The 14,824-nt window shown below is 37.9% G+C and overlaps 1 protein-coding gene across 4 annotated transcripts in view; it reads right to left on the bottom strand.

Annotated features, from left to right (window-relative positions):
• Positions 1–14,824, bottom strand: part of PLCL2 (phospholipase C like 2) — a 195,898-nt gene that overhangs the window by 152,101 nt on the left and 28,973 nt on the right. The window lies entirely within an intron of this gene.

The following is a 14,824-nucleotide window of genomic DNA, read 5'->3' as shown; positions in this document are numbered from 1 at the left end:
GCAAGTGCTTTTCACACATGATCTCATTCTCATACTTACAGGAACACCTAGAAATAGATACTATTATCAACCCCATTTTACAGAAGGGGGAAACTGAGGTTCAAGAAAAGGAATTATTCCCCAAAGTGACATTTGCTAGGAACCTAACAAAAGAGCCAGTCCTCACATGTGTCTGATTCTAGAGTATTTGATTTTATGAATAATAGGCCTTGTTTTGTCTGTTTGTGAGCAATTCAAAGCTACGCAAGCAGAAATGTCAGCTATCATGAAGAATCAGCAAAAGACTTAATTCTGATGGGCATGGCAGTAACGTTTAGACACCCTAAACGAAGAGAGTGATCGAAAGAAAATAATTTTAACTGTTTTCATGCAGACACTCTCCCTGTAAATTATAAGCATTTGAAACATTTAGTTCATAGAACTGACAGCAAATATGACCAACTTTTTTGTTTTGCGAACTGGAAACAGTCACCTGGAAAGCAGACAGGATTGCTTTAGAAAACATCTGGTGGTTCCTCAAAAAAAATTAAACATAGATTTACCATCTGACCCATCAATTCCACACCTAGGTATACAGCCAAAGAGAAATGAAAACAACTGTCCACACAAAAAACTGCACACAAGTTTTCCTAGCAGCATTATTCATAATAGCCAAAAGGTGAAGAGAACCCACATGTCCATCAACTAATAAGTGGACAAAGCGCGGTAGATGCATACAATGGAATATTATTCAGCCATAAAAAAATAACAAAGTACTAATACTACATGCTATAACATGGAAGAACTTTGAAAACATTCTGCTTAAGTAAAAAAAAAAGCCAGTGGCAAAAGACCACGTATTGTATGATTCCATTTATATGAACGGTCCAGAACAGGCAAATTCAAAGAGATAGAAAGTAAATCAGTGGCTGCCAGGGCTAGCAGTGGCTGCTGATCGGCAAGGTGTTTCTTTCTGGGGAGATGAAAATGTTTTTGAATGAGATAGTGGTGATGGTTGCACAACTGTGAATATACTAAGAACCAATAAATTGTACACTTTAAAAGGGTGTATTTTACATTATGTGAATTACATCCCAATAAAAAAGCAGATTGGATAACTGCAATAAACAAAATAAACAATAAGCTCATGTTTATAACTTGAATTGGCTCAGACAAATATGTGTACCAACAGGATTTTGGAATTTTAAGTGGACATGCTGATTAACCATAATGACTTAGGTCATTCATAGGGGAAAAAAAAAAAGCTCTGTAGATTTAAATTCCATATACATGAAATATAGCTGAATAAAATCTGAAATTCTGACCTAGAGGTATCTTCTAATACCTATTATCACGGTTACTCCCAGTCACTGACGTACGCTGAGCAAGGCTGGTAAACGACACTCCACCCAACGACTAGGAACAGCAGTGACCATTACAGAGCTGGGGAGTGGCGGGGTGGGGCAGAGGGGTATGGAATCTATCGTCCTCCCTTCATGCCAATGACCCTTAACTGGCACAGACAATCAGAGGCTGACAGTGGGTTGTGGAAAAGTTGATTTCCTCATACAGCTGACAGTTCCAAAGCCTAGAATGCTAAAATTCTAGACTTCTACTTTAGATTTCACTCTTTTTGTTAAAGATATTAAATGATGTAAGAGCACTTTGTATTCATTTAAATACAAGGAAAAAAAAATTTGTCCTGACAGGTCCAACTGGAAATTATTAAAAGAGATGGGTCCTAGAGAATCTGGTTTTTGGTATTTTCTAAGTAAGCCACAAAAACTAAGGCTAAGACTCAGGAGACTTTCCTGTAACACCATTATTCTACTTAACTCAATTTAAAGGTTTAGATGATTCAAGTAGTATAGGTCTACACTCTATAGTCTTCATCTAACAGCCTCTGTGTTTGTTCATTTATTCTGCAAAGGTTTCTTGAGAACCTACTATGAGCCAGGCACCAGGCCTAGTGCTAGGGACACAAGATGAATAAAAACAGAGATTATCTCTGCACTAGAGGGTTCTCGGGCCAGTGGGCAAGACCGTCATCAATCAAATAATAAAATACACATATAAAGGTGTGCATTGAACATTACTGATTTAGAAATTATACAAATTCTAGGAAAGCTGAATCTTATAGTATCTATTGGGATTCTCCAAGCTTTATGTTATTCACTGTCATGCAATGGAATTTTATTTTATTAAAATAAGATATTAGACTTTAAATTTTTATTGCACTAATTTTTATTTTTATTATTTTTATTATTACATGTAATTTTTATTACATTACTTGGGAAAATCACCTTGATCTAGATGTGCTTATAGACCCTAGAGGGTTCCGGAAAGTGTAAAATTAAGAAAAGCAAATGCTGCCATATCGAATATATAAACAATAAAGAGTATATCCACTCATATATTTCAATGAAAAAGATTCATCAAGAAGCGCTGCGAGTTGGATGCTAAATTAAACAGCTACAGTTTGAAGTTAACAGCAGCCTATAAAACCAAAGTGAGATGCTAAGTGACATTAGTGAAAATGGCAGACTAGGACACTCTAAAAGTCCATTCCTCCACAAAAAATAAACTGGCAAAACTGTCTAAATCAACTTTTTTTGGCACTGTGGAAACAACTAAGAGATTGCAAAAACCAGGGGAACACTTAATCCATAAAAAACAGCTGAATCTCAGGAGGAACAGTCAGCTTTGTGGTATTATAACTTGCCCTGTTCCCATCCTCCACTCCCCAGCTAAGTGGAGGAGGGGAACCTAGAAGACAACAGCCCACATTCCCAGTTCACATACCATTAGCAGAAGAAGCAGAACAGAGCCTGTTTGGAAAGAATTGTGGTTGTTTGTTTTGATCTGGTTGTTTGGCTCAGCTCAGAGGGCTTGCCTCAATCTCTCCTAACTGAAACTCTAACAGTGTTAAGGTGGCAACCCTGGGCTTTTGTCAGAAACACTTAAATGCAAATATATTTGCTGCTATTGCCTTGGAGCAATGGATAACGGTTGAGGTAAACAATAAATGAACCAAAAAGCTTGGGAAGAAAGGCTGGGGGATGAGATGCTTTGGCAAATAAGGACTTTGAAAAAGATCAGACATATTCCTGGGAATCTAGGCAGCTACATGCATGCACAGGGCTGAGTACATGCTCAGGAAAGTCCCCCGAGAGCCCAAAACTGTCACCTCTGGCTGACCTTCAGGTTCTGTGCAAGCAGGAAGTGAAGGCTAGGACAGAGTTGCCAATTTCAGTCTGATCTGAACTGGCTGACCACTAAGCTAACAAAATAGAGACATCAGAAGCCACACATGACAAAGAATATCAACTTCCCAAAATTAGTACAGAATAGTCACGGAGCAAACAACAGGAACCACAACAAGCAGCAACAAACCCTGGGGAGTGGAACCTTATTTCCAGAATTGCCACATTAAAATATTAAAAATGTCCAGTTTTCAAAAACAAAAAATTACACAGCGTGCAAAGAAACAAGAAAGTATGGCCCATATACAGGAAGAAAAAAGGCAACTAATAGAAACTGTCCCTGAGGAGGCCTCACATTGGACTTATGAGAGAAAGACTTTAAATCAATTATTTTAAATATGCTCAAAGAACTGAAGGGAATCATGGACAAAGGACTAGAGGAAATCATGAGAATGATGTCTTATCAAATACAGATTATCAATAAATAGATAGAAATGATTTTTTTTTTTAAAAAGAAGCCAAATAGAAATTCTGGATTTCAAAAGTACTATCACTGAACTGAAATTTCCATGAGAGGGGCTCACTAGCAGATCTGAGCAGGCAGAAGAAAGAATCCACAAACATGAAAATAAGTCAACTGATATGATCCAGTCTGAAGAGCAGAAGGAAAAAAGAATGAAGAAAAATGAACAGAGACTAAGAGACCTCTGGGACAGCACTAGTCATAGAACATGTGCATGATGAGAATCCCAGAACAAGAAGAAAGACAGGAGGAGAGAGGAATAGTTAAAGAAATAATGGCTGAAAACTCCCCAAATTTGATGAAAAATAAGAACTGATGTTTACTCAAGGGCAAAATTAACAGAAGTGGTTGCATGAGACGACTGAACCAAGCCACTGGGCATTTCTGACACAGGAAGAGCGAGAGTTTAATAGAAGAGAATGCCTTGTGAATGAAAATCCAGTGAGAGGTGAGTGGTGTGGTAGGTCTAAAAGCACTCCATGCTAAAGATCCTCCAGATAATGAGAGGAAGCGGCAGAGAGAAACCCGGGCCTCCATCCACGGTCCTGCCTGCTCCCTGCCCTCCTACCCCTTTTGTAGCTGTGAGCTGCTATGTCCAGGGTCTTCCCCACTCCTCACAGCCAGACTGCCCTATGCCTCCTGCAGACCTCCCCCCACAACTACCAAATCACCAGGGTTGGGGGCAGCCACTGTTATGAACTAAGACTGTCATCTCCCTTTGACAAGGGGGTCTGACTGCTGTGACCAGCAGAGAAGTCCAACACAAACCACATTTCAATCACTGGTTGGAGGAGGGGGCAGGAAGTGAGCTTATTTTGAGCACTTACAATATTTTATTATAGTTAGTGATCATTTAAATTCACTCTTAGAAAAAGGTTGTTATATTTTCAATATTTATTATGAAAGGGTTACTGTTTTCTCCAATGAACACTTTTCTACTTTTATGGCAAGTATCAATAGGGAAATCAGGGTTCCTTATGCAAAATTTTGCCTCCAGAAGCTTTTTGTTTGTCCAAAGTATTAATGGATGCCCTGATGGAGGAGGGATGAGAGAGAGATTATCTTCAATTAAACCCTGTACTTTACTTCTTTTTGAGGTAGCATATTTACCTGTCTCTAAAAGATTATTTTTCCCTAAAATATAATATTTTCGTTTTAATTATCATGGGTTAAGAAAAGATTCTGTGCCCATTCAAAGATGGAATGTTTCACTTGCCTATCGCCAATTATGATTTTTCTATTGACAGAAATATACCTTCAGGATATATTTCTTTTTTTTAATTTGAAGTATAGTTGATTTACAATATTGTGTTAGTTTCAGATGTACAGAAAAGTGAGTCAGTTATACACATTTTTTTTCAGGTTCTTTTCTATTATAGGTTATTACAAGATATTGAATATTGTTCCCTGTGCTCTACAGTATATCCTTGCTATTTGTCTGTTTTATATATAGTGGCTTCTATCTGTTAATCTCATACTCCTAATTTATCTCTTACCCCTTTCCCCTTTGGTAACCATAAGTTTGTTTTCTATGTCTATGCGTCTGTTCCTATTTTGTAAATAAATTCAATTGTATTATTTTTTAGACTCCACATATAAGTGATATCATATAATATTTGTCTTTCTCTGTCTGGCTGACTCCACTCAGTATGATATCTCTTGAAGAAATCAAATTGAATTCATTCCAGGGTCACAAGTATGGTTCAACACATGCAAATCAATCAATGTGATACACCACATCAACAAAAGAGGAGACAAAAATCAGAGGATCATCTCAATAGATGCAGAAAAAGCCTTTGGCAAAATTCAACATCCATTCATGATAAAAACTCTTACCAAAGTGGGTAGAGAGGGAACATAGCTCAACATAATAAAAGCCATTTATGACAAACCCACAGCTAATATAATACCCCAATGGTGAAAAGCTGAAGGCTTTTCCACTAAATTCTGGAACAAGACAAGGATGCCCTCTCTCACTGCTTCTTTTCAACATAGTATTGGAAGTCCTAGCCACAGCAATCAGACAAGAAAAAGAAACAAAAGGTATCCAAATTGGAAGGGAAGAGGTAAAACTGTCATTATATGCAGATGACATGATACTCTATATAGAAAACCCTAAAGACACCACACAAAAGCTATTAGAACTGATAAATGAATTCAGCAAGGTAGCAAGATACAAGATTAAGACACAGAAATCTGTTGCGTTTCTTTACAATAACAGTGAAATATCAGGAAGTAAAAAAAAAAAAAAATCCTGTTTAAAATCACATCATAAAAATAAAACACCTAGGAATAAATCTACCTAAGGAGGTGAAAGACCTATATACTGAGAACTATAAAACACTGATAAAGGAAATTGAAGAAGATTTTAAAGAAATGGAAAGATATCCATACTCTTGGATTGAAAGAATTAATATTGTTAAAGTGGTTATACCACCCAAAGCAATCTACAGATTTAATGCGATCCCTATCAAATCACCCATGACATTTTTCACAGAAATAGGATGAATAATCCTAAAATTTACATGGAACCATAAAAGACCCAGAATTGCCAAAGCAATCCTGAGGGAAAAAACAAAGCTCGAAGCATACCATACCCTCCTACACTTCAGTACTACAAAGCTACAGTAATCAAAAAAGTATGATATTGGCACAAAAACAGATATATGGATCAATGGAACAGAACAGAGAGTCCAGAAATAAACCCACACACCTATGGTCAATTAATCTTCAACAAAGACAGTCACTTCAACAAGTGGTGTTGGGAAAGCTAGACAGCCTCATGTAAATCAATGAAGGTAGAACACTCCCTCACACCGTATACAAAATATGATAATCTCTTGAAGAAAAGAGACAGGACCCAAATAAACAAAATAAGAAATGAAAGAGGAGAAATAATAATCGATACCACAGAAATACAAAAAATCATAAGAAAATACTATGCACAGATATATGCAAAAAATTGGACAGCCTAGAAGAAATGGACAAGTTTCTAGAAACATACAGCCTGCCAAACCTGAGTCAAGAAGAAACAGATAATTTAAGCAGTCTGATCACTAGAAGTGAAATAGAATCTGTAATTTTAAAAACTCCCTGCAAAAAAAGTCCAGGACTGGATGGCTTCACTGGGGAATTCTACCAAACGTACAAAGAAGAACTTATACCAATCCTTCTCAAACTCTGCCAAAAGACTGAAGAGGAGAGAACACTCCCAAAGCTATTCTATGAAGCCACTATCACCCTGATACCAAAACCAGAGAAAGACACTACAAAAAAAGAAAATTACAGGCCAATATCTTTGATGAATATAGATGCAAAAATCCTCAACAAAATATCAGCAAACTGGATCCAACAGCACATAAAAAGAATCATACTCCATGATCAAGTAGGATATATTTCAGTGGTACCTAATACCATAATTGCTAAGCCCTCTGTTAAACACATTGTACTATTAACACATACATGCATAGGAAGATTAATTGCCCAAATGTGGTCTCATTCATAGCCATATTTGGTGGCACTAGAAGATCTTAGGAATGATTTCTTTTGACAAAGAAAGTAACATTTTATGACAGTTAAGAGGCACAATGCATTATCAAAAAAAGTTCCATCCAGGGCTTCCCTGGTGGCGCAGTGGTTGAGAGTCCGCCTGCCAATGCAGGGGACGCAGGTTCGTGCATGCCGCGGAGCGGTTGGGCCCGTGAGCCAGGGCCGCTGAGCCTGCGCGTCCGGAGCCTGTGCTCCGCAACGGGAGAGGCCACAACAGTGAGAGGCCCGCGTACCGCAAAAAAAAAAAAAAAAAAAGAAAGTTCCATCCAGTGAGAAATGCATGAAAAGATTTCAAATTTTTAAAAGTCCCATTTTTAGACCATTTTAAAATTTCACAATTGCTTTAAAGTTTTGAGAGTGGTTATATGCTTAAAATAGGTTTGATTTCTATTACAAACTCTGAATTGCAGTGCTAAATTCTGAACACCAAAATTCTGCCTGAATAAGTTTTAACATAACAAAAACTGCAGAGTCAAATTCTAGCAGTAAAGATTCTACTTCGCAGGAATTAATTTTAAAAGTTCGTAACTATTAAAAAGCATAAAATTTCCTCTACCCTGCCACAGATTAAAAACAGCTTTTGTTGTATCATACTCTTTTTAAACAATTGCATGCAACTCTCTCTCTCTCTCTTTCTCTTTTTTTTTTTTTGGTCCTGCTCAAAACATGTATAACTCAACCAACCTACTAAAATCAAAGCATCTTCAACTTTCATTTTTCCCACAACTACCAGTTTCTTGGATGAGATTCTTCCACACAGCTATCTTAATATTTCCTGTGTTCTTATTTAAGGAGACCGTATTTCTATTTAGACCTTTCATAACCAAATTCTGTCTTCATGATTGCCTGTTTAATAGAAAGGGGCAATAGTAAAGATCATGCTAAAATGATCTGCACCTGTCTTTAGAAAACATTTTTGCACTTGTATATAAAAATGAATAGTGATGTTCTGGGAATTTTGAACCTTGTCCTTTCAAAGTTGACATCACAGTTTTCTAAAATACAGGTGGCGAAACATCTCCTGCTTTTCTCATCCTCACCTGGGCTTTGAAGAATTCTGAAAGCCTGGTGAAACAGGATCTCCTCTCAGGGAAATCCGGGTGCTGTTTTCCTCAAAAGATTGTTCTCGGCTCCTGTGTTCAATGATCTTACCACTTACTAGATTTCATCAGCTTGTCAAGAATGGGTATGAGAATCACCAGTTCACGATTTGCCATTAAGCGGGTAAATGATCTTTCCAGTACATCAGTACTTTACCCCTTGGTCACTTTACTTAAAGCTTTTTTTTTTTTTTTTTTTTTTTTTTTGATAAAGGCAGATGATCAAGTTAAAAATAAAACAATCCACTTGGGTTATCATTTTAAAGAAAGATTCTCTACAAAGGCAACTTCATTCTGGAATGGTCTACTTTTAAAGATATGATTAAAATAGCTGACTAGCATCTCTCTACCTACCAGGTAGCAGGTATTTGTTGCTAAAAATACATACATAAGAAGCAGAGGACCTGGTCTCCTGCCCTTGGAGAAATTTACCATACGGGCTAGATCCGCAGATAAAATAAAGTACATAATGCTTAAAGATGCTTTTAAGTCAAAATGTTAAGCACTTCTTTTTATGGTTTTGATCTGTTCTGTCCTTCGGAATGAAGTTCCTAATTCAAACTTTGATTGAAGGTGAGATATAATTGTTATCATTTTAATGGCAGATACCACATACTAAATTTCTTCCAAGTGGCAAGGACAAAGGAAAATTATAAATGTGGGATAACTAAAAACACATTTATAGATTATGACTTGATGCTGAGGAATTAATATTCAAAATGTTTTACTGTATTCTCATTTAGTAGTGGTTATAATATGATGGTTATCAATAGAGTAAACTATTTTTTTTCACAGTATTTGAGGAACTCGGTGGCCTCTGGTTAAATGAGAAGTAAATCTAGTTTTAAAATAAATAAAAACCCCACACAAGCACTGTCACACCTGCATATGTGGGCATGTCCTCCACAGAAGGCTGGCCCCTCTCTACCACACAAATAGCTAAGCCAGAGTGCAAGAGCCACTTACAAGTATCAAAGCACTTGCTTTCTTGCTTTCTTGCTCTCTCTCTGTTATCTACATATGTACTTTTTAATTTTGGATTGATCTTTCTAGTGGTTTAGATTCTCAATAAATAGAAGTTTATTACATACTCATATTAAATAATAAAATTAACTTATATTTATGTGGAATATTCTAGGGGTGAATACAATGCTATGTCATATCATCTATTAAAGAAGAAAAACATACAAGGATTAACAGTATATGTAATAAACACAGTTTTAAAAACTTAAGTGATATTCTAAAGCCAAGAAGTAATTTCCTCACTAGCCTTCTGAACAAGGACCCTTTCTAGAATCTAATCGAGTGATTCCAGTATCTGTGGCCACATTTCCCTGCTACAACATGGAAGAATTCTACAGACAATAAAGTAACAAAACTACAAACAGTACCATTAACAAAACATTATGGAAAAATTCTTTTAATTTGTTTAAAAATGCACAGGCTCTTTGCCTCGTTGATTTTTTTTTACCCACAGAAGCAGTGAGGAAAAAAAAGTTGGGTTGGTTGGCAAGAGCATATTCTGGTGATTAAATTTTAGGCAGATGCTATATATATGGTATGAGTTATTTTATAATTTGAATGAATTTTCAATTGCTTTGCTTATTTTTATGCCACAGCTGCCAGAAAATACCATTTTGAAGTCCATATTCACATGATCTTTGCAATGAGGATTCCCTGGGATGGACACTTATTCATGTGCTGCTACCTAGGGTGACTCTTCCTTACTCTCAGGGAAGCACTTGCAGGAAAACAGATGCCCACCTCACCAGACTCCAAAAAAGGTCAGTTGTAAAACGTCCATATTTCCTGTAAGCCAACTACACAAGCCACAGAATTAACACCCTAAAGGAAGGCTAAACATTAGAGAGCCAAACATATAACTTTAAAAGTCAGAAAAATAGCAAAGAAAAAGAAATAATAAGGATAAAGGAAGTAATAAAAATAAAAGCAGAAATTAATGAAACAGAAAAGGGATACAATAGAGCAATAGAGAAGATCAACAAAGCCACAAGTCGGTTTTTGAAAAAAAATATGAAACTGATAAACCACGGGCAAGCATGATCAAGAAAAAAGAAAGAACAAATAAACAATACTAGTAATGAAAAGAAGGACATAACTACAGACACAGGGGATTGTAGAAAGGTGAGAGAATATGATGAGTATTATGTCAATAAATTTGAAAACTTAGGCAAAATGGACAAATTCCTAAAATCACATAACCAAACACTTATAAAAACAATGCAGTGCCTAGACTTCAAAGTAGTTACTTGTATATACATAAAGGCACTGTTAAAGCCCAGAAAAACAAAACAAGCCCCAGAAACTTGACTGCACTATTTCCTATTAAACTGTTTTTTAGGAATTGAAATTTTGGCTCCAAATGACTGAGTTCAGGTTTCTGGTTCAAAGGAATAAAACAAAAAATTTCAACTAGAATATTTCATATCGATAATGATTCATAAGTGCTCAAATGTAAGAATGATGTCCATATCTTTTTAAACAATTGACCTAATCTAGAGTTTTCCCATAGTATTTCTATTTAACTTTTGGGATTAATTAATAAAAGTTTATATATGTTGCCAAGAGTTAAGTGATAAGGACTCAATAACTTTCTGGAACTTGACTGAATGACCCTTGTACTTCTGTATTTAATATTAACTTTGACATGCCGTATAACAGCCATATTCCAGATGCTATGTAAGTGTAAGAACAATAAAGTCAAAGCATTCCACAGATAGAAGAGATCTCCACCCTTCACTTTACATATGACAAATCTGAGACCCACTGAAGTGAAGTAAGTTGCCAGGTTGTTACATTAGCTTAGTCTTTTGCCTCCAACACAAAGCCATGATTCTGTACTCTGTGGAACATAATTCTGCTCCATTATCTTCACTACTAAGGTAATACACAGCTGTTGCTAAAGCCCCAGCATGCGTCTCTCTGTGACACGGTGTCTAGAATAAGCACAGCCATTAGAGGTAAGGGGAGTTGTCATACTTTATCCAGAAAGACAAAAAAATTCCATTGTTTTAACATTTCTCTCCTTCCATCCTTCTGGTTGAAATGCCTCGTTGATTGTAAAGTTCACGGTGACAATTTGCCCCTCCCTATAGTAACCTGGCACAATCTCGTCATCTTATTTTAGTTTCTCAGATTAAGGGTATGAATTGAATCTGAGTTGAACAGTCCGCCTCCGATGCTGCAGTCATACAGAAGTTGTGTGTCAGATTCTAACACACACAGATATAAAGAAGACTATTCAGGCAATCATCCAAATTTTTTTCTACATAATGCTAAAATTTCAAATGATGAGACATTTGAATGATTCGTATAAGAAAACAGAAATCTGGCATTATGGAATCCAAATAACAAGATGCAGTTTTCCCTTTTGCATAAGTTCCCAAAGTGACAGCTACAATGTCCCTTATGCTCCATGCTCAGCTTCCATGAGACCTCGCCTCTCCCCCACCAAGAAGTGGTCTCGGACTTCCCTGGTGGCGCAGTGGTTAAGAATCTGCTTGCCAATGCAGGGGACGCGGGTTCGAGCCCTGGTCGGGGAAGATCCCACATGCCGCGGAGCAACTAAGCCCGTGCGCCAGAACTACTGAGACTGTGCCCTAGAGCCCGCGAGCCACAACTACTGAGCCCACATGCCACAACTACTGAAGCCCGCGTGCCTAGAGCCCGTGATCTGCAGCAAGAGAAGCCACTGCAATGAGAAGCCCGCGCACTGCAAAACAGAGTAGTCCCCTCTCGACACAACTAGAGAAAGCCCACGCGCAGCAACAAAGACCCAGCGCAGCCATAAATTAATTAATTAATTAATTTTAAAAAACGAAGTGGTCTCTTCCCCTCTCCCTGAATCTGAGCCAGCCGATGATTCGCTTGTAACTAAAAGAATGCAGCACAAGTGACTCACCGTGACATCTGAGGCTAGGTCACATAAGATCGTGCAGCTTCCACCTGGTTCTTTTGGGAGGATTTCTCTGGGGGACATTCGACCACCTGAGACCACCACGTTGGAAAGGCCTCATGTAGGCACTCTTGTGGACGGTCCCAGCCGAGCCCAACCTCCCGTTATCCCCACCAAGGTGCTCACATGTGACGAAGAGAAGCGTGTTGGCAGGGACCCTCCAGCCTCTGCCCCAGTGGTTTTGAGTCACCTGCCATTCACGTCTTCCCAAGTTGCGGCCTCAGACACCAGAGAGCAAAGATGAGCCATCCCTGATGCGTCCTGTCCAATTTGCTGACCCAAAGACTCCATGATCATAATAAAACGGTCATTGTTCCACGCCACTAAGTTTAAGGTGGTTTATTAAACAGTTGCAGCTAACCGGAAGGCTGTATTGTGGTCAAAGGACGAAAAACTAAAGAAACCTGAAAACGCTACACGACTGCTGAGCCTAGTTACAGGACCAATTCTTACATTTGTTAGCGAGGTAGACAGACCAGAAGGTCAAAAAGACCCTTCAGACCTGACCCTAACCGAAAGGAAGATCAGCCCTCCGGTACACAGAGGATGTATGTCCTTCACAAAACAGGACCGTATCCTATGCACATCCGGACTGTGAAGAACTGAAAAGGCCTAAGTACCAGGAAAAGGCTGGGCTGGGGAAGGAAGAGCCTTTTATAGCTCTTTCCAGCGTAGCTATCTCATTCTCCAGTCACTGCCAGGCAACCTCCTAAGGAAACTATGAGTCTCCAAGGGGCTCCTGAGACAAAGAACACAGGCAAGGGGAGAAGAGGGAGATACAGGACACACAAGTTGTCCCTTAACCCTGTGAGGTACAAGATGGCACATGGCTATTGTCTGACCACAAGAGAGAGAAGAAAGCCTAAGATATAATTACCAGATAGACCTGAACACCAAAGGGGGGAAAAAGTATTTTAACGATCTTTACCTTTTATCCTTCAAAGTTCTTGTTGACAATATAATTACTTTTAAGTCTCTTTAGGTAATCTGTGTCATCATCAACCGTTTGGATTTTTCCTCTAAATAAAAAGATCTGATAGAGTTCTATGAAGCACATTCATGAGATGCCACAGTACCACTGACTCTTTTTATGGATGGTATTAATTTTCTTCTTTTAGGCTCTTCTCCTTAACAGACTGGATGTTCTTGGTGGAAAACTTTTACTGGAGTTTTGGCAATAGCAAATTCAAATGCCAATCTGCAGAATGTATTTTTCCAACAGAAATAGTTCAGGGAGAGACTACTTCCCTCTCAACCACTGTTCCGCCCTACAGACCATTTTTCTTACTTCAAAGCCCCAGGAAAGATACTTTCAGGAGATGAAAAATTAGTTCTCTACAGAAACCAGCAAAACCTAGAACCCAAAAAAGGACATTTTCTTGATGAAGACATGAGAGAAACAACTAGCTTAAAAGCAAAATATTGGGTTATTCCTTGTCTTAAAAAGCTGAATAATCTTATATTCCATATTCCCCGTTCTCCCCCAAATTTGCCTATTCTGAGTATGGCAGGTTTACTGAGTCAACTGTACCTCTGTTAATTCTGGTACCATAGTATTAAAATAGGCTATGATCTGCAAAAATACAAAACAAAACAAAACAAAAAACCAACAAGCCATTCAGTCAGACCAAAACACAACACAGAACGCTTTTCGAGATTATAGGGCCCTGCTAAGCATGCTTTGATCTAATTAATTAACAATAATGGGACTATTTTAGATACTGTGAATTACTTCCTGAGGTCTGAGCAGGTTGGGCCTGGATTTTCCTCATGATATTTGTTGCATCCCCGGCTGCGGAGTGAAGGCTGCATGGGTGACCTTCCTCTTCTCTCCAGCCTTTCACAAATCTGTAACTGGTACAGAGTGGGCACTGTCCCTCCCCTACAGCAAACCTGGCTTGACCCAATAGTGTCCAAATAACCTTTTCAGAAATAATCGGTTTCCCAAGTTCAAATGATGAATTTAAAAGGAAAAACAGCATAAACAGAACAAATCAATGGGAAGCAATTTCCTAATGACAGAGATGAAACACTATCTGAATAAAAAGAGGAAAAAGTCATAAAATTAAAGGAAACATATTAGAGCAGCAAACAAACCTACCTACACAACCAGAGAATATGTTTAAACTTCAGGGAATTAACTGTTTCCAATGCCTTGAACACCTATGAATCATGGAGCATGGAAAACTCTAACACGAAATGCTCACTAAAAAATTTCAGCGATTCTCACAGCAAATACATGCTGACTTTCTCTATGTCAGGGTTTGGGTAATAGTGGCATAAAGTGAATGTGTGGACATTATTACTCAGAACTCTCACCCTTAAAAATAAAAAAAGCAAGGTTGAGAATAACATGGAGATTACAATGAAGTCTTAAGCAACTTGTAGGCCTCGAATCAAAGCATTAACCTCATAGAGAAAAGAATGTTCACTATGCATTGTTTGGTTTATTTTCTTTTTTCTTTACCACATTATAGGAGATATGTTTTATTTG

Source organism: Delphinapterus leucas, chromosome 4, assembly GCF_059928025.1.
Source record: "Delphinapterus leucas isolate spDelLeu-1000000601 "Yukka" chromosome 4, BTC_Dleu_Yukka2, whole genome shotgun sequence".
Lineage (NCBI taxonomy): Eukaryota > Metazoa > Chordata > Mammalia > Artiodactyla > Monodontidae > Delphinapterus > Delphinapterus leucas.
Note: the sequence above shows the minus strand (reverse complement) of the source record. Positions and strands in the feature narration are given on the sequence as shown.